The 25350-nt window shown below is 44.5% G+C and overlaps 1 long non-coding RNA gene across 1 annotated transcript in view; it reads left to right on the top strand.

Annotated features, from left to right (window-relative positions):
- LOC147120675 (uncharacterized) overlaps positions 1-24578 on the top strand; it is a 65128-nt gene extending 40550 nt beyond the window's left edge. Inside the window, exon 3 of the long non-coding RNA XR_015077861.1 lies at positions 23995-24578. This is a non-coding gene — a long non-coding RNA (uncharacterized LOC147120675). The remainder of the gene's footprint in view (positions 1-23994) is intronic.
- The last annotated feature ends 772 nt before the right edge of the window (positions 24579-25350 follow it).

Here is a 25350-nt window from a genome sequence, read left to right on the forward strand (position 1 = left end):
GCTTTTAGTCACCCCTCCTAATAGCTCCTTTTTTGTCTTGGTGTTAAAGGTCTCCCCATTTCAACATCCAATTGTTTCTTGAAAGATTCCAGGGTTTTGCCTCCATTATCCTTCAAGGAAATGTCTTGCTGCAGTTGTACATGGCCTTGGTGAGACCACACCTTGAGTATTGTGTGCAGTTTTGGTCGCCTTATCTGAGGAAGGATGTTCTTGCCATGGAGGGAGTGCAGCAAAGATTCACCAGGCTGATACCTGGGATGGCAGGAATGACATATGAGGAGAGATTGGGTCGATTGGGCTTATACTCGCTGGAGTTTAGAAGAATGAGAGGGGATCTCATTGAAACTTATAAAATTCTAACAGGACTAGACAGACTAGATGCAGGAAGGATGTTCCCAATGGCTGGGGAGTCCAGAACCAGGGGTCGCAGTCTAAAGATAAGGGACAGAATATATAAAGGTAAAGGGGGTAAAAGCAGGAATAAATTATCACAAAACATATTTAAAAGTTCTTTATCTGAATGCACGCAGCATTCGTAACAAAATAGACGAGTTGATGGTACAAATAACTACACATGGGTATGATCTGGTGGCCATTACAGAAACATGGCTGCGAGGTGACCATGACTGGGAACTAAACATACAAGGGTATTTGACTATTAGGAAGGACAGACAGGAAGGAAAGGGAGGTGGGGTGGCTGTGTTAATAAAGGATGGAATCACTGCAATAGTGAGAAATGATATTGGGTCAAAGGATCAGGATAGTGAAACAGTTTGGGTGGAGATAAGGAATAATAAGGGGAAAAAGTCACTATTGGGCATAGTTTATAGGCCTCCTAACAGGTGCAACTCTATTGGTCGGAGTATAAATCAGGAAATAGTTGGGGCTTGTAATAAGGGAACAGCTATAATCATGGGAGATTTTAACTTTCATATTGACTGGACAAATCAAATTGGGCAGGGCAGCCTTGAGGAAGAGTTCATAGAGTGCATTAGGGATTGGTTCCTTGAGCAGTATGTTTCTGAACCAACCAGGGGGCAAGCAACCTTAGATCTGGTCCTGTGTAACGAAACCGGATTAATAAAAATATCCTAGTAAAGGATCCACTTGGTATGAGTGACCATAACATGGTTGAAATCCAAATTCAGTTGGAGGGTAAGAGAGTTGGATCTCAAACCAGTGTACTAAGCTTAAATAAAGGAGACTATGAAGGTATGAGAGCAGAGTTGACTAAAGTGGACTGGGAAAATAGATTAAAGTGTAAGACAGTACAGGAGCAGTGGTGTACATTCAAGGAGATATTTCACAACTTTCAAGAAAAATATATTCCACTGAGGAAAAAGGGGCGTAAAAGAAAAGACAGCCATCCGTGGCTAAGTAAAGTAATAAAGGATAGTATCCGACTGAAAACAAGACCATATAAAGTAGCCAAATCTAGTGGGAGGATAGAAGATTGGGAAGCATTTAAAAGCCAGCAAAGAATAACTAAAAGATTAATTAAGAAAGAGAAGATAGATTATGAAAGTAAACTAGCAAAAAATATAAAAACAGATAGCAAGAGTTTCTACAGTTATATAAAAAGAAAAAGGGTGGCTAAAGTAAATGTTGGTCCCTTAGAGGACGAGACCGGGAAATTAGTGGTGGGGAACATGGAGATGGCAAATACGCTGAACAAATATTTTGTATCAGTCTTTACAGTAGAGGACACTAAAAATATCCCAACACTGGACAAACAGGGGGCTATGGGGGGGGAGCAGCTAAACACGATTAAAATCACTAAGGAGATGGTACTCGGTAAGATAATGGGACTTAAGGTGGATAAATCCCCTGGACCTGATGGCTTACATCCTAGGGTCTTGAGAGAAGTAGCGGTAGGGATTGCAGATGCATTGGTGGTAATTTTCCAAAACTCCTTGGATTCAGGAAAGGTCCCAGCAGATTGGAAAACTGCTAATGTAACACCCTTATTTAAAAAGGGAGGTAGACAAAAGGCTGGAAACTATAGACCAGTTAGCCTAACATCTGTGGTTGGCAAGATGTTGGAGTCCATTATTAAGGAAGCAGTAACAAGACATTTGGATAAGCATAATTTAATCGGACAGAGTCAGCATGGTTTTATGAAGGGGAAGTCATGTTTGACAAATTTGCTCGAATTCTTTGAGGACGTAACAAACAGGGTGGATAAAGGGGAACCAGTGGATGTGGTGTATTTGGACTTCCAAAAGGCATTTGACAAGGTGCCACACAAAAGATTACTGCACAAGATAAAAAGTCACGGGATTGGGGGTAATATACTGGCATGGGTGGAAGATTGGCTATCTAACAGAAAACAGAGAGTTGGGATAAATGGTTCATTCTCGGGTTGGCAATCAGTAACTAGTGGTGTTCCGCAGGGGTCAGTGCTGGGACCCCAACTCTTTACAATCTATATTAACAATTTGGAGGAGGGGACCAAGTGCAATGTATCCAAGTTTGCCGACGATAAAAAGATGGGAGGGAAAGCAGTGAGTGAGGAGGTCATAAAAAACTTGCAAAAGGACATAGACAGGCTAAGTGAGTGGGCAGAAATTTGGCAGATGGAATATAATGTTGGAAAGTGTGAGGTTATGCACTTTGGCAGAAAACATCAAAGAGCAAGTTATTCTCTAAATGGAAAGAAACTGCAAAGTTCTACAGTACAAAGGGATCTGGGGGTCCTGGTGCATGAAACACAGAAGGTTAGTATGCAGGTACAGCAGGTGATCAGGAAGGCCAATGGAATCTTGGCTTTTATTGCAAGGGGGATGGAGTATAAAAACAGGGAAGTCTTGCTGCAGTTATACAGGGTACTGGTGAGGCCACACCTGGAATACTGTGTACAGTTTTGGTTTCCATATTTAAGAAAAGATATACTTGCTCTCGCGACGGTTCAGAGAAGGTTCACTCGGTTGATTCCGGAGATGAGGGGGTTGACTTACGAGGAAAGGTTGAGTAGGTTGGGCCTCTACTCATTGGAATTCAGAAGAATGAGAGTCGATCTTATTGAAACATATAAGATTGTGAGGGGGCTTGATCGGGTGGATGCGGGGCGGATGTTTCCACTGATGGGTGAGACTAGAACTAGGGGGCATAATCTTAGAATAAGGGGCTGCCGTTTCAAAACTGAGATGAGGAGAAACTTCTTCACTCAGAGACTAGTAAATCTATGGACTTTGCTACCTCAGAGAGCTGTGGAAGCTGCGACATTAAATAAATTTAAAAAGGAAATAGACAGTTTCCTAGCTGATAAGGGAATTAAGGGTTATGGGGAGCGGGCAGGGAAGTGGACGTGAGTCTAGGTTTGGATCAGCCATGATCCTATTGAATGGCGGAGCAGGCCCGAGGGGCCGTATGGCCTACTCCTGCTCCTACTTCTTATGTTCTTATGTAAGCCATTTAGGACTGAGATGAGGAGGAATTTCTTCACCCAGAGAGTGGTGAACCTGTGGAATTCTCTACCACAGAAGGCAGTTGAGGCCAATTCATTAAATATATTCAAGAAGGAGTTAGAAATATTTCTTAAGGCTAAAGGGATCAAGGGATATGGGGAGAAGGCAGGGACAGGGTACTGAATTTGGATGACCAGCCATGATCTCATTGAATGGCGGAGCAGGCTCGAGGGGTCGAATGGCCTACTCCTGCTCCTATCTTCTGTGTTTCTGTTTCTATGAAACAAATTCCATACGTTGATCACTGAGTTTAAAAAGAATTTCCTTACATTCGTCCTAAATTTACCTTTTACTAGTTTGAAGCTGTGTCCCCTTGTCTTATTTAACGTCAAATATTTATGATGGTTTACCATTCCCTTAACTTTGTTATAACCCTCTTTATAAGATTATTTCAACAACATCAACTTGCATTTCTATAGCAGCTTTAACGTACTAAAACATCCCAAGGCCCTTCACAGGAGCGATTAGCAGACAAAATTTGACACCGAGCCACATAAAGAGATATCAGAACAGGTGACCAAAAGCTTGGTCAAAGATGTCGGTTTTAAGGAGCGTCTTAAAGGAGGAGATAGAGGTAGAGAGGCGGAGAGGTTTAGTGATCGAATTCCAGAGCTTAGGGTCCAGGCAGCTGAAGGCACGGCCACCGATGGTGGAGCGATTAAAATCGGGGATTTGCAAGTGGCCAGAACCGAATGAGCGCAGAGATCTCAGAGGGTTGTAGGGCTGGAGGAGGTTACAGAGATAGAGAGTGGTGTGACGATGGAGGGTTTTTTCCCAAGCACTCAGAGTTATACTGGAGAATATCACTTGGCATCTCCTATCATTGAGTTTAGAGCCATTCCTTGTGCATTTTAAGGCCCCTACATTATTTTTTTTGCTATGCCATTCACCTCTTGGTGGACTACCAGCACTGGGCTCTTTCCTGTCCTCTTTAGTATCCGTCCTGTAGTGTATGTAACTGTTCTACCTTTAAGAGAACTATTGTATGTAACCGTCCACCTTTAAGAGAACTATTTTAGGTGTGGCACTACTTTATCTTGGCTGCTGTATACTGTAATACCGACGGTGACCACACCGGTATATAAGTGCTGTGTCAGGATTTATTGAGCAGATTCGCCCTGACCTTCGAATAGTAAAGTCCTGTTAAAGTTACTCTTGTAGTCTGTGTATTAATTCGCCATAATACCTACAGACTTTACAGTGGCGACGAGTTCGATCTTACCCTGCGGCAACAATACTTCCGAAGCAGTTAACGAGCGTCGAGAAGAGGCACCCGCCCTCGTCGTTCTGCTGAGAGAAAACTCGAGTCTGCAGAGCAAGGAAGAATTCAGACACGAAGCCTTCCATCAGCAACAGGCACTGATTGTCCCTTCTGCCACGGTGGTGAGTGAGCCGATCAGCACGAGAAGCAAGTCGGCCACGGTGACTGTGAGTAAAGGGAAAATAAAAAAAAAATAAGCGGAGGATAAGGGCGGCGAACTCGACCACAGTCGGGGGAAAGGAGCCGGACAGAAGTCGGGCCCAGAGGCGCTGAGACTGGGGCAGCGTGGAGCACGGAAGCCACGGTACAAGCGGGCTGGGAGACGCAACGGCGTTGTGAGACAACTAGACTGCGACCGGCGAAAAAGGCCGGGCAGCTACCGAGGCCACGAGGCACTGCGACCGGGATCGTAAGGCGCGGGAAGATATAAAAATAAATAAATCGCGGATAACTCAGCCGCAGCCGGGGAGGAAAGCACTGGACTGCGAGAGGGCTGGGAGGCGCGATTGGAAGCCGCTGAGGGAGAGACAGAGCCCGAGCGAGCGGGAGAGACAGAGCCCGAGCGAGGGAGACTGAGCGAGATCCAGCCCAGCGGCTGAAACTGTTCGCCGTCAACGGGTTGTACCCAGCGCCGGTTGCCCTGCCGAGAAAAGGGAACAAGGAACGCACTGAAGCCGACGCGCAGGCTGCGAACCCCGAAAGCCAGCGGTCGTCGCCCGAGGGAAAAGCTTACCCCTCCCGCCAGGGGAAGAAACGCGGGAAGCCGCCAGTAGGCGGGGAAGAAGACAGAAGCGGGAAACCGCCATTTTGAAAGTGGGCGGGGAAAGAAGACAAGCGCGGGAAACCGCCATTTTGGAAAAAAAAAGTTAAAGAAATATTTCGTTGTTGTTTCGCAGGAAGAGTGTGAAGGTGCCTAAGCGTAGTAACATCAACGGGTTCGATTCCGATGTGGAAGATTGGGCCACGTATGTAGAACGCATCGAGATATATTGTAAGGTCAATAAGAGCAAATTATGTCAAAGCTCTAACCTTACTAAACTCCATGGGTGCGAAGACATACGGGTTATTGAAGCATCTTCTATCACCTGCTAAACTGGCGGATCAGTCTTTCACTAATATTGTTGCTGTCCTGAAGGATCATTTTAACCCCGCACCGCTGATGTTAGCGGAACGATCTAAATTTTACGTGAGAACGCAACGAAAAGAGGAAAGCAACGCGGAGTACCTGGTTGAACTGCGTAGGCAAGCAAAATACTGTCAGTTTGGGGTAAATCTGACAGAGGCACTGAGAGACAAGTTCGTGTGCGGGATGTCGAAGGAAGGAACACAAAAACGACTGCTCGAAGAGAACGATCTTACACTTGATAAGGCTGCCCTTATTGCAGCATCGCACGAAGCCGCAGCGAGAGGCACGGATGAAATGCAGCGGAAGACAGCGGTACTCAGTGTGGATCAAATGACTTCAGGTACAACGAAATGTTATCGTTGTGGGAAGACAACACACGACCAGAACCAATGCTGGTTTAAAAACCAGGAATGTAGAAAATGTGGCAAGCTTGGTCGCATAGCTAAGGTATGCCGGTCAGGAAAGAAGACCAGCAACAATAAGTCACCGCAGAAGAAGTACAGAAAGGTACATAAGGTGACTGGGAAAAGTCCAGATGAACAGAATTCGGACTCAGACTCCAACAGCAAGGAACTGGGTAGTCAGAGGATTCACAATGTGAGTAAAGAAGCTGACCGACAAACTATCTGGGTCACACTACAGATTGCAAAAGTCCAAGTGAAGATGGAAGTGGACACTGGATCGGCGTTGACGGTCATGAATAAGCAAGATTACAAAAAGTTATTCAAACATATTCCCCTACGGGATACGGAGATAGTATTGCAGACATACACAGGGCACAAAGTATACCCCATCGGAAAGATAAAAGTCAAGGTGAGATACAAGGACAAAGATCACCAAGGGATGGACATGTATGTGCTGCCCAAGGGAGGTCCACCACTTCTGGGACGGGAGTGGATCAGGAAAATAAAGATAGACTGGCATTCACTAAACACAATGACGGTAGATTCCGGAAAGGAAGATGTCAAACCTGAACGGTTGTCCAGAATATTGGACGAAGCTAAAGAGGTATTCCAGCAAGGACTGGGAACACTGAGAGGAATTAAAGCAAAATCAAGATTGCAGAACATGCAAGCCCGAAATTTTTCAAAGCCAGATCGGTACCTTACGCGATACGACCTGCTGTGGAGGCAGAACTGGAAGAGCTTGAATGTTCAGGGGTACTGTCTAAGGTGGACTGGAGTGAGTGGGCCACGCCCATTGTTCCCGTCATGAAGTCTTCATCAAGTAACAAGCCAGGGGGACCGGGAAAGGTCCGCATCTGCGGAGACTTCAAGATCACAGTTAATCCGGTGCTTCACACGGTACAATACCCGCTTCCGCGGATTGAGGATATCTTTGCTTCATTGTCTGGCGGGAAACACTTCACCAAGATAGACCTGGCACAAGCATACTTACAAATGGAAGTCGAGGAAGAGTCGCGCCAGTATCTCACAATCAACATGCACAGAGGCTTGTATCATTATAATAGACTGGTTTTTGGAGTAGCTTCGGCTCCAGCAATTTGGCAGAGGGCCATGGAGCAGGTCTTACATGGTATTCCAAGCACTCAGTGTTACTTGGACGATATCCTGATTACAGGAGAGGACGAGGAGGAACACCTCGCAAATTTGAAACTGGTGCTCACCAGGTTGAAGGAATATGGCCTTCGAGTTAATCGCCAGAAATGTGAGTTCTTCCAGAAACGGATCTCGTACTGCGGTCATGTCATTGACCAAGAGGGGCTGCACAAGTCACCTGACAAGATACAAACTGTCGTGAAGGCCCCCGCTCCGGAAAATGTATCACAGTTGAGATCGTTTCTGGGGTTGATTAATTATTACCACAAGTTTCTGCAAATCTATCCACGGTGCTGCATCCGCTGAATGCTCTGTTGCGGAAAGAAGTACCATGGAAGTGGAGCGAGGACTGTAAGAAGGCCTTTCGCAGAAGCAAGGCGTTGATTACCTCTGAGGAAGTGTTGGCTCATTTCAACCCAACGTTACCTCTTCGTCTAGCTTGTGATGCTTCCCCTTATGGAATTGGAGCAGTACTTTCACACAAGTTACCAAATGGCTCGGAAAGGCCAGTCGCATTTGCGTCCCGATCATTGACCTCCGCTGAGCGAAATTATGCTCAGATAGATAGGGAGGCCCTCAGCCTTGTGTGGGGAGTAAAGAAATTCAATCATTACCTGCAGGGCAAGAAGTTCACATTACTGACAGACCACCAGCCGTTGGTGTCCATATTCAACCCTAACAAGGCCGTTTCCACTATGACAGCGCAAAGGCTACAGAGGTGGTCCGTGTTACTTGGGGCACACCAATATGACATCGAATACAAAAGGTCCAAACAGCATGGAAATGCTGATGGGTTATTGCGCCTACCGTTGCCAGTAGTAGAAGAGGCGGCTACAGTGGACCCGGTAGAGATGTTCCACTCATCCATAGTGGAATGTCTACCAGTAACAAATTCGATGATCGAAAATGAAACAAGAAATGATCCGACTCTCTCACGAGTCTACGATTTAACAGTGGAGGGATGGCCAGCACATGGCGAACCAACGCTGCCCGCATTTTCGCAAAGAAAAGAACAGCTGTCAGTGTGCCGAGGAACCTTGATGTGTGGATCTAGAGTGGTGATTCCACCCAAACTTCAGCATAAGGTGCTAAAGGAGCTTCACGAGGGGCATCTGGGTGGAGTGAAAATGAAGAACCTAGCAAGAGCGTTTGTGTGGTGGCCAGGTATTGATGGAGACATCGAAGAAATAACCAAGAGCTGTCTAGGATGCCAGAAGGTCCAAAACGCGCCACCACAAGCTCCTCTGCATCCATGGGAGTGGCCCTCATCTCCTTGGCAAAGGGTACACGTCGACTTTGCTGGTCCATTTATGGACTCAATGTTTCTAATTGCGGTGGATGCACACTCCAAGTGGCCGGAGGTAATAAAGATGTCCTCCACCACCACGGAAAAAACCATCACTGTATTAAGGACCATATTTGCCAGGAATGGGCTGCCGGAACAGATCTGTTCTGATAATGGACCGCAATTTGTGTCCGAAGAATTCAGGAAATTCTTAAAAAGGAATGGGGTCAAGCACTACACGTCAGCCCCATACCATCCCGCCACCAATGGATTAGCTGAAAGGTTTGTCCAGACCTTCAAGAAGGCCCTAAAGGCCATGGGTAATGAAGACATCAACCTACAACATAAGGTAGATAACTTCTTGTTGGCGTACAGGAATGCAACACATGCGGTCACAAACCAAACTCCCGCCATGATGTTTTTAAACAGAAGACTAAGATGCCGGCTGGATTTGATTAAGCCAAACGTCAGAAGGGACGTAGAGAACCGGCAATTTCAGGGCATGAATGAAAGGCCAACTAGATCCTTTCAGATAGGTCAACAAGTTTTGGCCCGGGACTACCGTACCGAGAAATGGCAGCCTGGAACTATTGGGAAAAGGCTAGGGCCGCTGATGTATACCGTGGACATTGGTGACAGCATAATAAGGCGCCATGTTGACCAGATCATAGGGTCACCCACAAAGGACCAACCTACTCCACAACCTTACACGGCTAATGTTGAAGCAGAGATACCCAGAGCACCTACCTCCGATCTGGTAATACTGGAATCAGATGAACCTGACACTGTCCTTCAAGCCGAATCGACCTTGCCAGAAGAACCTACTACCCCGCCGAAAACTACTACACCACCGAGGCGTTATCCGGACAGAGTCAGGAAGCCTCCAGAGAGACTGAATCTGTGAACTGTTTTGCATAAGTTGTATATATGTTATGATATGTTAATGGGGAATAAGTATGTTGTAAGCTAAAAAGGGAGGATTGTAGTGTACGTAACTGTTCTACCTTTAAGAGAACTATTGTATGTAACCGTCCACCTTTAAGAGAACTATTTTAGGTGTGGCACTACTTTATCTTGGCTGCTGTATACTGTAATACCGACGGTGACCACACCGGTATATAAGTGCTGTGTCAGGATTTATTGGGCAGATTCGCCCTGACCTTCGAATAGTAAAGTCCTGTTAAAGTTACTCTTGTAGTCTGTGTATTAATTCGCCATAATACCTACAGACTTTACACGTCCAAACTTCATTCAGTATGACCCCAGGTAAATAACACACCACCTTGTGGATGTTGACCCTGAATTTCCCCAGAGTTCTCCCGATCGCCCTAATTCAGTGGGAGATTGGCAGAACCACCCCCCCACTCCACCCCAAAGAAATAATGTATGTGAGGAAATTGATAGCTGATGCTAGTGATTCCCAGTACTTACTTCCATCTTTACCTATTTCATTCTCTTAGACATCTTGATATGTTGATAGGGTGAGATGAAGTAAGTTGGGTGGAGGCTCGTGTGGAGCATGAACACCAGCACAGACCTGTTGGGTCAGATGGCCTGTTTCTGTGCTGTAAAACTCTTTTGATGTAGTAACCCTTTATAAGGTTATTTCAGACACCACCTTTTTCAGGCTGAACAGTCGAAGTATTTATTCAGTAATTGTAGTCGTGTGGAAGACAGAAGGGAAGTGGCATTCAGTACTCCTCACATAACTGGTACCGAGTGGTGTCACTAACCATAGGCATGAGTGCAGGATTGATACCAGAAGCGTAACATGGTGGGTTGGAAGGAATCTTTTCAGGCAAAGGGCTATTGAGATGTGAAATGTGTTGTCACAGTGAAGTCTGAGTCAATGGGGGTAACTTTAATTTTGGCCGATTGTGTGTAATGGACCACATCGAACTGGCCCCGTATTGAACACTATCTTTTCCACTGAAGGCAATGGACGGGAAAACCCCGGGCAATGTGTAGAATAGGCTAGCGATTCGATATCGTCCATTATACACCGTCGGCCAAAGTTAAATTAACCCCCAATGAGTCAATGAAGGCATTCAATAGGGAGTTAGAGAGTGCATTCAATGGCCCTGTGTTCCCTGTCGGGAGCCAGGCTTGAAGGGAATGTGGGTCGGAGATGGGGCTACAACACTGTAGCACTGATTCTCTGACCCCCGGTTACTTCCAGAGCGTTGGAAGTGCAGGATCATTGGGATGAAAAGTATTAAAGGATACAGGGAAAATGCAGGGCAATGGAACTGGAGCAGATAGCTCAGAAGTGGGAATAGCAATAGCAGCAGCCACTATGGGTTAATAGTTCCATGAATTGAAATTTCTGTGATTTCAGCAATTCCAAGAGATGAAGTGTTTGTGCTCGAAACAATATTTACTGCTTATCTTAGAGGCTTGTTAAATGTGTCATTTTATGTTTCTAGTTCAGCTTCAAGCGATTATCTTACAAACAACATTTGTTTATTCTCCAGAATGGAGTCATAAGAGCAAACTGTTATAAAAAAAAATGAGAGAACTAAGTTAGGTTTGAGGCCATGTATTCACCCTAGCAGGCAGGTTGTGCAGTCTCTCATGTTTACAGCTAGTGTATGAGAATCCAAGGATAATGTAACAGACAGAATACATCACTGATAATACAAGATATGTAATATTGTGGCGGAGCCACTAAGGGACTCCGATCAAATGTATATAATTCCCTTTAACAACATGTTAGCTACAGCCTGAGTCTGTATCTTTGTATATACTGTTTGCATGTACAGAGCGCAGTCCCTTTAGGAGCGCGGGCAAACACGATGATGTCACGCCGTTCATCACGTGATCCCCGCCGGCAGGAAAAACATGATGACGTCATGACGCCAGCCACGGGACCGCCCAAGCAGTCCTCGTGGAGCCTCCAAACTGACTAGACCTGTATTCGTAGTTCTCTTGCAACTGTTTGTTAAACTCAATTAGTTTTACATTAAACATCATTTGTTTGATCGCCTGAGTCGACCTCAGTCTCTTGATAGGAACTAAACATTCCTACAATTATCTTCTCTTCTTCTATCTTCTTATTTCTTATCTATCTATCTATCTATATATATATAAACGGATACTTCTGTCTGTCCTTCTGTCTGTCCTTCTGTCTGTCCTCGGGTGTGCATCTGTCTGGCTATGCGCTCGAAAGTTACAGAGCGTACCTACGCGTGTGTTACGTCGAAACAAAGCTTACCTTTCCAAAACGGTCTTAAGCATATTTACGTTTCGGCTGGGCTAAAATCGCGCCCGCGGTATCCGAAAAACCTTCAACATTCCGCTCATTATCCACTCATTACCATAGAGTGACATTGATGTCGACCAATCGTACGGTCGACCAAACCCGATGGTCGACAAATCAATGCGTGGCGGGGGCGGGTTCGTCGCATGTGCAGCCGGGCCCTCCTACAGTCGAGTGACAGGATGATTGACCAATCCTATGCTTCGGTGACATGACGATCGACCAATCAGTGCATGTGTGGGCGGGCCTTATCGTTCTGAACTGAGGTGAGTGGCCGCCATCTTTATTCTCACCTTCTGTGTGTTTATTTGTTAGGACCGATTTTTTTTTTAATGTGTAAAACGTAAAAACACAATGTCTAAAACGTTAAAACACAATGAAGATGGTGTCCCATCTTCTTAACAGCCGTTTTAAAAAAAATAACTTTTGGTGTTTTCAGCAAGAATGTGCGTTCCTTCTCCGTGGCAGCTTTTTAAAAACATTAAAAAACTTTCAAGATGGCCTCCCATCTTAACACACGTTTATAAAAAAAAATTTGAAAAAAATTTCTGTTGGTTTCACAGACTGCGCGTTCCTTCTCCGTGGCAGCTTTTTAAAAAAAAAAAAAAAAAAAATTTCTGTTTGTTTCAGACTGCGCGTTCCTTCTCCGTGGCAGCTTTAAAAAAAAAATTTCTGTTGGTTTCACAGACTGCGCGTTCCTTCTCCGTGGCAGCTTTTTAAAAACATTAAAACACTTTCAACATGGCCTCCCATCTTCTTAGCACCCGTTTTTGAAAAATTTTTTTTTTTGCTCTTTCGCTGACCCCCTCAAAACATTCCCTCCCTCCTCCTCCTCCCCCCTTCTCACTCTCTCCCCCCCTTCTCACTCTCTCCCCCCCCCTTCTCTCTCTCTCTCTCTCTCTCTCTCTCTCTCTCTCTCTCCTTTCCCCCCCCCCTCCCCGGCACCCCCCCTCCCTCCCTCGCCCCCCCCCTCTCCCTCGCGCTCGCCCCCCTCCCCCCTCTCCCTCGCCCCCCCTCTCCCTTGCCCCCCCTCTCCCTCGCCCCCCCTCTCCCTCGCCCCCCCCCCACGCTCCCCCCTCTCCCTCGCCCCCTCTCTCCCTCGCCCCCCCTCTCTCCCTTGCCCCCTCTCTCCCTCGCCCCCTCTCTCCCTCGCCCCCTCTCTCCCTCGCCCCTCCTCTCTCCCTCGCCCCCCCCTCTCCCTCGCCCCCATCTCCCTCGCTCCCCCCTCTCTCCCTCGCTCCCCCCCTCTCTCCCTCGCTCCCCCTTCTCTCCCTCGCTCCCCCCTCTCTCCCTTGCTCCCCCCTCTCTCCCACGCTCCCCCCTCTCTCCCTCGCTCCCCCCTCTCTCCCTCGCTCCCCCCTCTCTCCCTCGCTCCCCCCTCTCTCCCTCGCGCCCCCCTCTCTCCCTCGCTCCCTTCCCCCCCTCTCCCTCGCTCCCTTCCCCCCCTCTCCCTCGCTCCCTTCCCCCCTCTCCCTCGCTCTCTTCCCCCCCTCTCCCTCGCTCTCTTCCCCCCCTCTCCCTCGCTCTCTTCCCCCCCTCTCCCTCGCTCTCTTCCCCCCTCTCTCCCTCGCTCTCTTCCCCCCTCTCTCCCTCGCTCTCTTCCCCCTCTCTCCCTCGCTCTCTTCCCCCCTCTCTCCCTCGCTCTCTTCCCCCCCACAGTCGCTCGCTCTCTTCCCCCCCCACAGTCGCTCGCTCTCTTTCCCCCCCCCCACAGTCGCTCGCTCTCTTTCCCCCCCCCCCCAGTCGCTCTCTCTCTCTCTTCCAACAACAACATGCCCTCAAAAGACCCTCGGCACCGCCGGGCACTTCAGCTAGTCTATCTATCTATATAAAGCGGTTCCTTACGGTTTGTCTGTCCGGCTATATGCTCGAAAGTTATAGGGCATACCTACCCGTGCATTATGTCCAAAGAAAGCTTACGCTTCCAGGGCGGTCGTAAGCATATTTACTTTTCGCTCGGACAAAAATTGTTCGCGCGTTATGCAAAAAACCTTCAAAATTCCACTCATTATCTGCTAATTAGCATTGAGTGACTGACGTCAAGGTTCGACCAATCCTGTGCCGTCATGATTGACCAATCCTACAGTTCAGTCTCCTGATGGTTGGCCAATCGCTGCATCTGTGGGCGGGACTAATCATTTTGAACTCAGGCATCGGGCAGCCATTGCTTCAACTACTTCCAGCTCAAAATCTGCTAATCCAGCTTCCAAAAAGTTAGTATCTCTTTTAAAAATAACATAAGATTTACCAAAAACGTTTTATAAGTAATTTCACTTTCCTCTTTGAAGGTATTAAAAGGTAGAAATGTTGCCCGGCAGCAGATTCACAGAGGGACACAGAGACAGGCCCGAAAGCCTGGGACTTGATTTAAAATGTTGCCCGGCAGCAGATTCACAGAGGGACAGACAGACAGGCCCCAAAGCCTGGGACTCAATTTAAACCACCCGACCCAAAACAGCCCTGGCAACGCGCCCCCCCCCCCCCAGCTAGTTGTAATATATAATGGTTAGAACAGAGGGACCTTTGAGTGCATGTCCACAGATCCCTGAAGGTAGCAGGACAGGTAAATAGGGTTATTAGCCGAGGCATAGAATGTAAGAGCAGGAAGGTTCTGCTTGAACTGTATAAAACATTAGTTAGGCCACAGCTGGAGTACTGTGTGCAGTTCTGGTCACTACATTACAGGAAAGATGTGATCGAACTAGAAAGGGTACAGAGGAGATTTATGAGGTTGTTGCCAGGACTGGAGAATTTTAGCTATGAGGAAAGATTGGATAGGCTGGGGTTATTGATCCCTCTGCCAACCTCCCCTTCTCCCCACCCGCCCCCGCTTCCTGTGTCACCATTAACACAATTCTCTGTTCCTGAAGTGTGTAATACTAAGACACCATCCAAACTTATCAGGGGCATCTGCCTATATCAGGTAAGTAACGCTAACCATTTGCATGTATCATAGGAGTCGATTACAAAGACGGCACTTAAAACGTATTAAGAGCGCTAGGTATTTCAGGCAGTTCAATAGGCTCTTCAGTAAATGTGCACCTCGTTAATCCCCTGTATTTGTGAAATCGGCCCTTTGTCTTGGTAATTGGATTCATCCAAGGCATTGAAATAGAGGGGAAGAGAGAAACGCACAATCGAAACTGGTCATAAATGCATAGGCTGCCGATTAATCCATAGTTCCTGAATATTGTTTGATGTCAGGAGACTTGACCTATGCTGGTGGGGACTATATTTCAGTATGTATAGCCTCCCAATAGAGGCAGTGGGACAATTGCTTGACTTCCTAGTCCCCTCTGAGCCTGTATTGGAAATTTGAGGGCCACATGACTGGATTTTCTCATCATTATGATTGAAAAGTCATTGCCCACATGCACCTGAATTTCCGATGATCTTATTCTGGCCAGCAAGGTGGAAGTTGGGGAACTGCCCCTATTACGTCACTGCTTATTAAATCCACTAATGTCATCCCCTTGACTGATTTTTAGGTTCCCTTGTACCTCTGATATTTTGTACTCTTCCTCCTGGAATTGTAGAAGTGCCTTTTTTCTTAGCTCTGGGTAATGACTCAATACACTCTTGGATTCGTCAGACGGACAGGCCTTTTATTTTACTTGCAAGGGGAATCAGCACCTCTACTCAAGGGGTGAGGCTACTATTCCAATGATACAGCATAAGCGTTCCATATTTATACAGTGTAACAAACAAGTTTGATTGACATTCCTTTGTTCCTCTGTTAGGATACATTTTAGATTAATCATCAGGTCTTATGACATATTGACAGAAGGATCCTGGACACATAAGTCAACCGTTAATCTATAACAGGGCATGAATCGTGTAACCGGAGGTCCTCTTTAATCTTAATCTTGGATTGGGAGGCTAGGTTTGCTTACGGTCGCAAGTTATCAGGTCACTGGGTAAATCAAACGGAACCCATTGTTTCACTTCTACATTCTTATTAGGTGGGCAGACATCTGTTCTTGGCTGTAATCCAGGTTCGTGCAATAGCTCTAGTTACACATCGACTCTTTACCTGTGTCAAGTCTGAAAACTTTTACCCAGCAAGCACTTGAAATTAACCCCTTATATCATGTAGATTTCCTCATTCCCCCCTTTTGTCCTTTCTAAGGACAATCTATTTCGCTAAGTTTAAGAAATTCCACATCAAAGGTTTCACCCTTAATATCCTCATATTCAGACATCATGGGTACTGGGGGAGTTGATGTTAATGAGGAAAGGACTTTTGTACACAATAATTTTAAACAACCAATCAATAAACTAATTAAAATTATAATCATCGCAATTGCAATTAAGACTTCCAAAATTTGCTTTCCTAATGCTCCTCCCCATCCTGAAATCCAATCCCACGTGGACCACTGTTCAGGTTGACGTAGTTTCTTTACGGCCTCCTTTATGTGGTTTACCAGGTTGGTGATATTTTCTGAGCTATCTGGGATATAGGTGCAACATTCGGTTTTTATGATTGCACATGTGCCCCCTTCTTTTGCCAACAAATAGTCCAGAGCCATGCGGTTTTGTAAAGCAACAGTGCGCAAAGCCACCATTTCTGCGTTTACATCACTAAGAGCATCAGCAGCATCATTGGCTATTTGTTCCAACACTGCTGCCATGTTTATAAATTCTCTTGCTAGCTTCTCTGTTCCATACCAGGGAAATGCTATAGCAAAGAACCTTTCAGTTTCTGTAATGGCTCGTTTTGCTCGTGTCCCAAGGTGGCTATCCAAAGATGAAATATGATGTATATAGGGCACTACATATCCCAAGTAACATGACCCAGTCCAATTTTGTGGTAACCAAGGGTATGCTCTATGCCCACAGATGAAATAGGTGTTATTATAGGCTTCAAATTTGTTCCATATCTGGTGCATCATTCCTATTCCTTGTTCTCCTTTCCAGATTTTTTTACTAGTCAAATTTTGTACTGTGGACAGGTTCCACCATCCCCAATAGGGCCATTCGACTGCACCCGGTGGTTTAGTAGTAGTTTTAGTCAAAGTGTAGTTACATTTGCACTCACTCCATCCAACCATCAATCCTTCTCCATTGTCGTTTACCAGACAGACTTCTCCTTTTGTTTTATTTACGGTTCCCATTGACGTCACTAATAGGCTCTCTGGATTCCTTCGATTATCATATTGGGGATGAAACCATCCTTCGAATTTCGTTAGGTTATATCCTGCTCCCTTCCACTCATCTTCTAGTTGTTCTGGATCTGTCTTATTAAGTTTTCTTTTCTGAGTGGCTAATGTTGAAATAAAGGGCTCTGTAACTGGATTGTTACAAAACATTGGCCTGGCCGTCAGGGCCAGTCCTCCCTTTGGATTACCACTACAGATAACTCCTTCATTCGCAATTCTTTCACTTGGTGACACAGTATCGGGGCATATAACCCATAGCTTATCAAGCTTCTGTCCACTATCTTCTTCTACTATCTTATTCTGCCTAATCTTAAGACTCAGTGGTTGATACGGGGGTACCTGCATAGTGTGATCCTGAAGCTGAACCTTCATAGTCTCGTTATAGCATATAATATAAAAGAAATCACTGTTTAAAAGTACACATTCTTCTATGCATGGTTTGCCCTTCAGGGGATCTGGGTAAATCAATATGGCAGTTTCAATTATCGTTAACAAAGGGAACAGTCTTATTAGAGTCCAAATCCAGTTCATCTTGGCAGTGTATCGTCTTCAACTGATGCCTTCTTACAATGGGACGCATGTATCCATGTTGGTTGCTCCTTTACTTTTACAGCGGTGTTTGTGGTCAGGAGTACTTGGAAGGGTCCCTCAAATCTGGGTTGAAGGCCATTCTTTCACTTGAAGATTTTTATGTAGACGTTATCTCCTGGCTCGAAAGTATGGCACTTTCCTTCAGAGGGATCGACCTGGGCTTCCTTCACCTGTTGATGGAAACTAGAAATGCATTTGGTTAGTGCAATGCAATAACTCAACATATCTTCCTCCATTTTATGAATGTCCATTTGTTTAGCTGTTAAAGGTGCCGAAAAGGGCAATCTTTGTGGTCTTCCCATGACGATCTCGTGAGGCGACAATCCTGTAGTTCTGTTGGTAGCAGACTGCATTGTCATTAAAGCTATGGGTAACAAATCAACCCATTTAAGTCCAGTTTCTTTACACAGTTTTGCAAGCTTATTTTTCAGCATCCTGTTATATCTTTCCACTAGTCCAGCCGACTGTGGATGATAACTGCAGTGGAGGTGCTGGTTAATCTGTAAGGCTTTGCATAGTTCCTTAATCAATGTTCCCGTAAAATGGGACCCATTGTCACTTGACAGTTTTGCTGGTATCCCAAAGCGAGGTACAATGTCCTTCAATAAACATTTAGCAACAGTAGTGGCATCACTCTTTCTACAAGGAAACGCTTCAATCCATCTTGAAAACATATCAACAATAACTAATACATATTTAAAGCTCATACACACAGGTAGTTCAATAAAATCCATTTGCAAGTGTACAAAAGGGCCCATGGGGTTTGGGTGGGATGCGGGCTGTACCTTCTTTATTTTCCCTGCATTCATGGTCTGGCAGATAGTACAATTTTCACATATTTGTTTTGCCAACTTTGAGATTCCTGGTGCATACCAGGTTTTGAGGATATAGTCCGCCATCCCCCCTTTGCCCGCATGGGTGAATTTATGAACACATCGGGCAATTGGTGATAGTAATGATTTGGGTGCCACCATGCGGCCATCATGATGAACCCATAAGCTGTCAGTGTTTTTTAAAACAATGATTAACAACCCATTCCTTTACTTCATCAGAACTGGCCCTCTCTTGATGGGTCAGCACATCATCTAAGGATGGGGGCTGTGGTATCTCTGGCTTTTCCCTAACAGGGAAGGCTGAAACTTGTCATTCAGTACTTGATATAGCTACTGACTTAGCAGCGCTATCTGCAGCAGCGTTTCCAAGCGCAACCTTGTCCAAATGCCCCGTGTGCGCTTGGCACTTAATAATTGCAATCTGTTTACGTCTCTGAATAGCTAGTAAAAGATTTTGCACTTCTTGTGCATTTTTAATCTGGGTTCCCGAGGAAGTCAGGTAACTGCGAATTTTCCAAATTTGTCATGCTCATGTCCAATAGTGGTCTGGTTATTTCTGAATAGTTCAATATCCATTGTCTACAATAGCCAGTCATTCCTAGAAAATGCTTCATTTCTCTTTTAGTTTTTAGCAACGGTGTGTTGCAAACGACCTTTATTCTATCCGGCGTTAACTCCCTGTTTTAACAATGATTCCATCACTGGCTCAATTCCTTTTTCTGCTTTCTCTGACTGGATACTGTGACCTTTTGGGTAATGGTGCAGCTGGATTAATTGTAACTTTATAGGGCTGTGCAGTTTAATAGTTAGGAGGTATTTTAAATTTAAAAACGGCTGATAATCTTGTCCTGTTTTGTCATAGCAGGCTGTGCAGTGCAATTTTGAATGCCATTTCCCTAGTTTCAGGGATTCCTGGTATTGTTTTATGGAGCTTGTAACGAATCCCCACGCTCCTAACAGACTGACAAGTTTGGGACTCAAACTTGGGTCGGCAATTTCCCATGCGTAAAGAACAGGGTGTTTTATTTCTGTTACTGGGTACGCATATGCCTTATCTACTTGGATTTCTACCGTTACTCCTGATGGGGAGCAAATGATTGTAGCATTCATTTTGCACAGCAAGTCTCTTCCACATAAATTCATAGAGACATCTCCTGATAACAGAAAGGAGTGTTCTTCCTCAAATTCTTCTACTTTTACTGTGAGGGGAGTCGATTGATTCAAGCGTTGTAGTATTCCAGCCAATCCAGCTATCGGGGTCTTTTTCCCATTAATAGGCATTCCTTCAGAATATCCTTTCCCTAACACCGAAAAGGTTGCTCCTGTATCTACTAAAATGACATAGGTCTCCCAGCTATTTGCATTTTAATTTCAGGTTCGCTGCGTGAATTTAAAGAAACAACGGGCATTTGGTGGTCTGTGGCGCCTGGGGCTGCTGGTGTCAGTCAGTAATTCTGATCTCTATTTCTCCTAAATCCCTGTCCGTTTGTAGGGTAACCTCCTGACTGGTCCGAAAAAAGGTTATGGACAGTGAAATTAGGACCTTTATTCTCTAACGGAGGTCCATTATTGGAGGTTTGGTTCTGACGATTTTTCGCAGGGCATTGGTTTGCCCAATGTCCGGGTTGTCCGCAATTGTAACAATTACCAGATCGTCCATACCCTCTTACTCTACCACGTCTTCCTCTATATTCCCCTCTATTCATCCTTCTATAGTTACCTTGTTATCCTACCATAATAGAGGAGAAAGGTGTTTCTTCGGGGTAATTAATTTTTTTTTTCTTCTGACTCAACAAACATAGAGGCAGTCTTTTTATCTGGCTGTTCTCTATTTCTCTCTTGTCCGTTAAACATTCCTCGAGGCAAGTAATTCTTTCTATGTTAAATGAATCATCTGAGGGAAAGGGTCTAGTCTTATTTACAGTCCATTTGGACCAATTTGGTAGGTGATCAATGGATGATTGACCACAGTTCTTTAACATAAAGGCTGCTGGCGTGCCTTTCTCGGGTGGCTTACTGGTGCTAGCACCCATTTTAGCAGCTTAAATGGTTCACTTAAAACAATCTAAACTCCCGTGACAATCCGTGATCTGCGTTGTACGCCCCTACAGATCAGATTAATAAACTATACATACGTATCAAAATTACAGTCACATCCAATCTTCTTGGTCTTTACTTCAAATCAGTGTCACAAAGTCCTTGACCATTTGTCACTCCGAGTGCCTTTAGAGTTTCGGCGCCTACTTTATGGTCCCGGCCTTCACGTGGGGCATTTGCCCTCTTAATAACTGGCCTGAGGCTAGGCGACTGAAACTCAGCACTTCCCGACTGAATTTAGTCAACTGACTGCAGCAAGGTTTTTAAAAAAAAATATTTACAACACATTAAGACATATCCTTATGCTTTAAAACTTGAGGGTTCTCAACCCTCGTGGAAGGTATTTCTAACTGGGGAAAATACTGAATCCACAATAGCTTAGTGGATCATGTAAAAGACATCACTATTTTCTCAACAATACATTCCGCCGCGGGACTCACTTCCCCGGCTTGGGTCTTTTCCAACCCCTTCTGCAGTTTTTTTTTCAGCTTAAATATTTTAGTTAAAACATACAACCAATTCCGTAACACTCTATGATCTGCGTGGGACGCCTCTACAGATCAGACATGACTAAACATTAATACATATGACAATAAACAATAAACAATACACTTGTTAAACAACAACCAAAGTGTTACTAAATCCCCAACCTATGCAGCCTTACTGGACAAAGTTGATTGATAATAACAAGTAGTTAAATACTCACTCTCATAAACATTAAACATTGACACTGTGTTTCAGACAATCGCCCACTCTTCTTCCCTCTACCTTACTCCCTTTAGCCAAATTTTTTAGCAAAAAGGGCCTTCAATTTGTCCCAACTAACTTCACCCACTCTCTCTCCTTCTACCCTACTCCCTTTATGGAACCTTGCTAGTTCAATTTCCAGTAAATCGCTAGCTCCTTAGTTAATCAAATTCCTGACTTAACCTTCTCTCTCTGGTACCTTTATACAGTCCTTTTCTGCACGATCCTGTTCGCGGGGCGTCAGCGCCTCATGGCTGATCCTCTGTTCCGTTTCTGAAAGGGAAGCAGTCACAACGGCAGCTTAACCTCCGAACCTTGTGAGTCAATTACCCGATGGCAGTACTGTCCAATGGAATAAACAGACTATGCGCAGCTATGCTTCTGGCAGGAAAAGTCCCAAAAATGTGGCAAAACACCACCTTCGGCCGATGGGATTTTTCCTAACCAAGCAACGTTTGTTAGCTCACCAATTGGTACAGCAAGCCATCTCGGTGGAACCTCCAAATTGTAGAAGTGCCTTTTTTCTTAGCTCTGGGTAATGACTCAATACACTCTTGGATTCGTCAGACGGTAAGGCCTTTTATTTCACTTGCAAGGGGAATCAGCACCTCTACTCAAGGGGTGAGGCTACTATTCCAATGATACAGCGTAAGCGTTCCATATTTATACAGTGTAACAAACAAGTTTGATTGACATTCCTTTGTTCCTCTGTTAGGATACATTTTAGATTAATCATCAGGTCTTATGACATATTGACAGAAGGATCCTGGACACATAAGTCAACCGTTAATCTATAACAGGGCATGAATCGTGTAACCGGAGGTCCTCTTTAATCTTAATCATGTATTGGGAGGCTAGGTTTGCTTACGGTCGCAAGTTATCAGGTCACTGGGTAAATCAAACGGAACCCATTGTTTCACTTCTACATTCTTATTAGGTGGGCAGACATCTGTTCTTGGCTGTAATCCAGGTTCGTGCAATAGCTCTAGTTACACATCGACTCTTTACCTGTGTCAAGTCTGAAAACTTTTACCCAGCAAGCACTTGAAATTAACCCCTTATATCATGTAGATTTCCTCAGAATACCAAGTGAACAAGCCTGCCGTTTCCTTATTATTCATTATAGTCTCGCCTGCATCCGTCTTTTAATGGGCCCACATTCCCCTGTTGCCACTCTCTATCTCTGAATATATTCATAAAACTTCTGCTGTTAGCTTTGATATCGCTTGCAAGCTTTTTTCTTATTCCCTTTTTGCCCCTCTTATTACTTTCTTTGTATCCTTTAGTTGCTTTTTATAGGTTTCCCGGTCTGCTGCATTTCCACTTTTCCTTGCATTTGTGTAAGCCTTTTAGCTTGACACGACCTCTTAACTTTCTTCTTGACTGCGGTCTAACTACACAAGTGGAGCCTTTGCCTTTTTCGGGGTCTGTACCGGTTTTGTATTGTACCAAATACTTCTTTGAATATTTCCCACTGTTTTCCCATAGTTTTACCCATTAACGGTTCAGCCCAGTTTCCTGTCTCTCCCTCATCTCAAATCTAATTTCAACTTCAGTCATGTTGTGGTTACTATTTGCAAGATGTTCCTTTACCATCAGCTTGTTCACAAATTCTGGTTCGTGACTCATCACTAAATCTTGCATGGCCTGTTCCCATGTCAGTTCTAAAATATATTGTTCTAGAAAACTGTCCCATAAGAACATAAGAATATAAGAAATAGGAGCAGGAGTAGGCCATACAGCCCCTCGAGCCTGCTCCGCCATTCAGTAAGATCATGGCTGATCTTCTACCTCAACTCTACCTTCCCGTGAAGGGATAATTACTAGTCCTAGCCCTTTTCGGGCTACCCCAGATCAGGCGTATTCCCCAGACATTCACCTTCAACTAAAGTTAAAGGTAGCTGAATTCTATAATACGCTTAATTGGGTCTAAAGGTTCAGACTATCTCTCCCTAAAGGAAAGGAATGACGTGAAGATGTTACCGTCCTCCGGATAGCACTTTTAATAAGTTTAACTAGACTGTAACCTTCCGGATATTATGAGGGTCCGGAATACACCCCAGAATTCTGCAACTCCTCACAAAAGTGTGTACAGAAATTGAGTTCGCGAGTTTGATACAGAAATACTACTTGAGACAATTCTAAAAATATATAGATTTATTTAAGAGCCGACATAGAGTTAACAGCTTTTGAGTCAATCACAACATTAACAGTTCAAAAACAAATAGCTTACATTTCTTATCCTCAGACATCCTTATTCTCAAATCTTAACTTCGTACATTTTTACATTTCTTATTCTTAATTCTAATCCAGGATATCCACCAAAATCAAATTCCTTGATTACCCGAGACTCAGAGTTGTAGTGGTTCTGAAGCCGAGAATCGCTTGCCCCTTCCCAGCGACTTCTGACTGTCTATCTGAAGAAGCTCTATTTTTATACCTTTTTTTAGTGGTTTATCCTTTGAAGTTTTCTGCTGATGTAAGCTAATTATCTCTAGTCATCTCTCTGTTGACTTTTTTCTATTCTTACTGCCAATTCAACTGTTACATGCATAATTATGTCTCTAACTTTAGGTGTTCCAAAAACTTATTATAAAATTGTTATTGCAGATTTATCTCTTTGATGCCATTCTGATCGAAGGCCTTCCATTCCATTCTAAAACCACCTTACCTGGTTACAACCACAGACTCCTGTCTCCGTGGTGTTCCAAGTTCAATACAAAAACCATGTGATTGCTTGGTGCATCTATTGAAGTCATATCTTCAAAGTCTTCTGTTGGTATCATATTTACAACATGTAAATTAAAAACACTTCAACCGAGTATTTTCTTGTTTTCTAGCTATCTCAATGGTTGTATTAAGAATTATGTCTCCTGTCTTTCAAGTTTAACATAAAAACTATTTGACCAGCAAGTGTTTCTTTTACTTGATGTCATCTTTTCAAATGCACATGCCTCTTTTAATGTTTCTGTGTTTCTGTTCAACGTGTTAATTTATAACACTTTACTTGGGTCATTCCATTGTGTTTCTCCCAAACTCCAGACTTCTGGAAGCGCCAAACTGCTATTTCAATAGGGCCATTGTTTTAGTATTTTTATCCAAATCCCAGTTGAAAAACTTGTGTGTTAACACTTCATCTTATCTTGGAACTGTATTGACACAGCTTGTGTTGCCGAGGCTTTCCAGACTTTTAAACCCAGTATATCATGTATTAATAAAATCAGAATTCTGTTAATATGATGGTGTATTTTTCTGAAATACGGCTTATTCCTTCACACCTGCCCGATCCCCATATCCCTTAATTCCTCTAGAGCCCAAAAATCTATGGATTTCAGCCTTGAATATACTCAACAACTCAACATTCACAGCCCTCTGGGGCAGAGAATTCCAAAAATTCCCAAATACACTCTAGAAATTCATGGGGCTGGTTTGCAAGATGTCATTCGTTGGGAGATTAGGTTGCCCTAGCGCTGTGTTGCCTTAGTTGCTATCTGAGCTTCCAATAGTCATCAAAATTGAGCAAGCACGCAAAATACAAACAAAGGAACCTGTTCGAGAAAATGCATGATATTTGAGCAGAAATACTGGCCCAGATATTCCGATCGCAGGCCTCCCGCGGGCGGAGGACTGCGATCTGGAAAAATTTGCGCCCTGACCTGAGGGCTCCCAAGAGGCGCACAATTCCACTGCTGGGCCTCTCCAAACTCCAAGTGTGCAGGGCCCACGTATCCCAGAGGCGCAGGTAGTTTGCAGCGTTCCTGGGATCACCTGGGCCATGGGGAGCCAATCAAAGAAGGGAATCTCCCTTCATGCATTTGACAGGAAGATCTGTCAAATATACGAATGGAGATCACCCACAAAACATAGTAAAACTTTAAATAAATTTTAAAAAAATCACATTTTTAAAATGACTTGAAAGTCCAACAAATTAACTATTTTAAACAAAACTTTAAATTTTTGAAAAAA

The sequence above is a fragment of the Somniosus microcephalus genome, chromosome 4, assembly GCF_052327205.1.
Source record: "Somniosus microcephalus isolate GS21.2 chromosome 4, FLI_Smic_1.0, whole genome shotgun sequence".
Classification (NCBI taxonomy): Eukaryota; Metazoa; Chordata; class Chondrichthyes; order Squaliformes; family Somniosidae; genus Somniosus; species Somniosus microcephalus.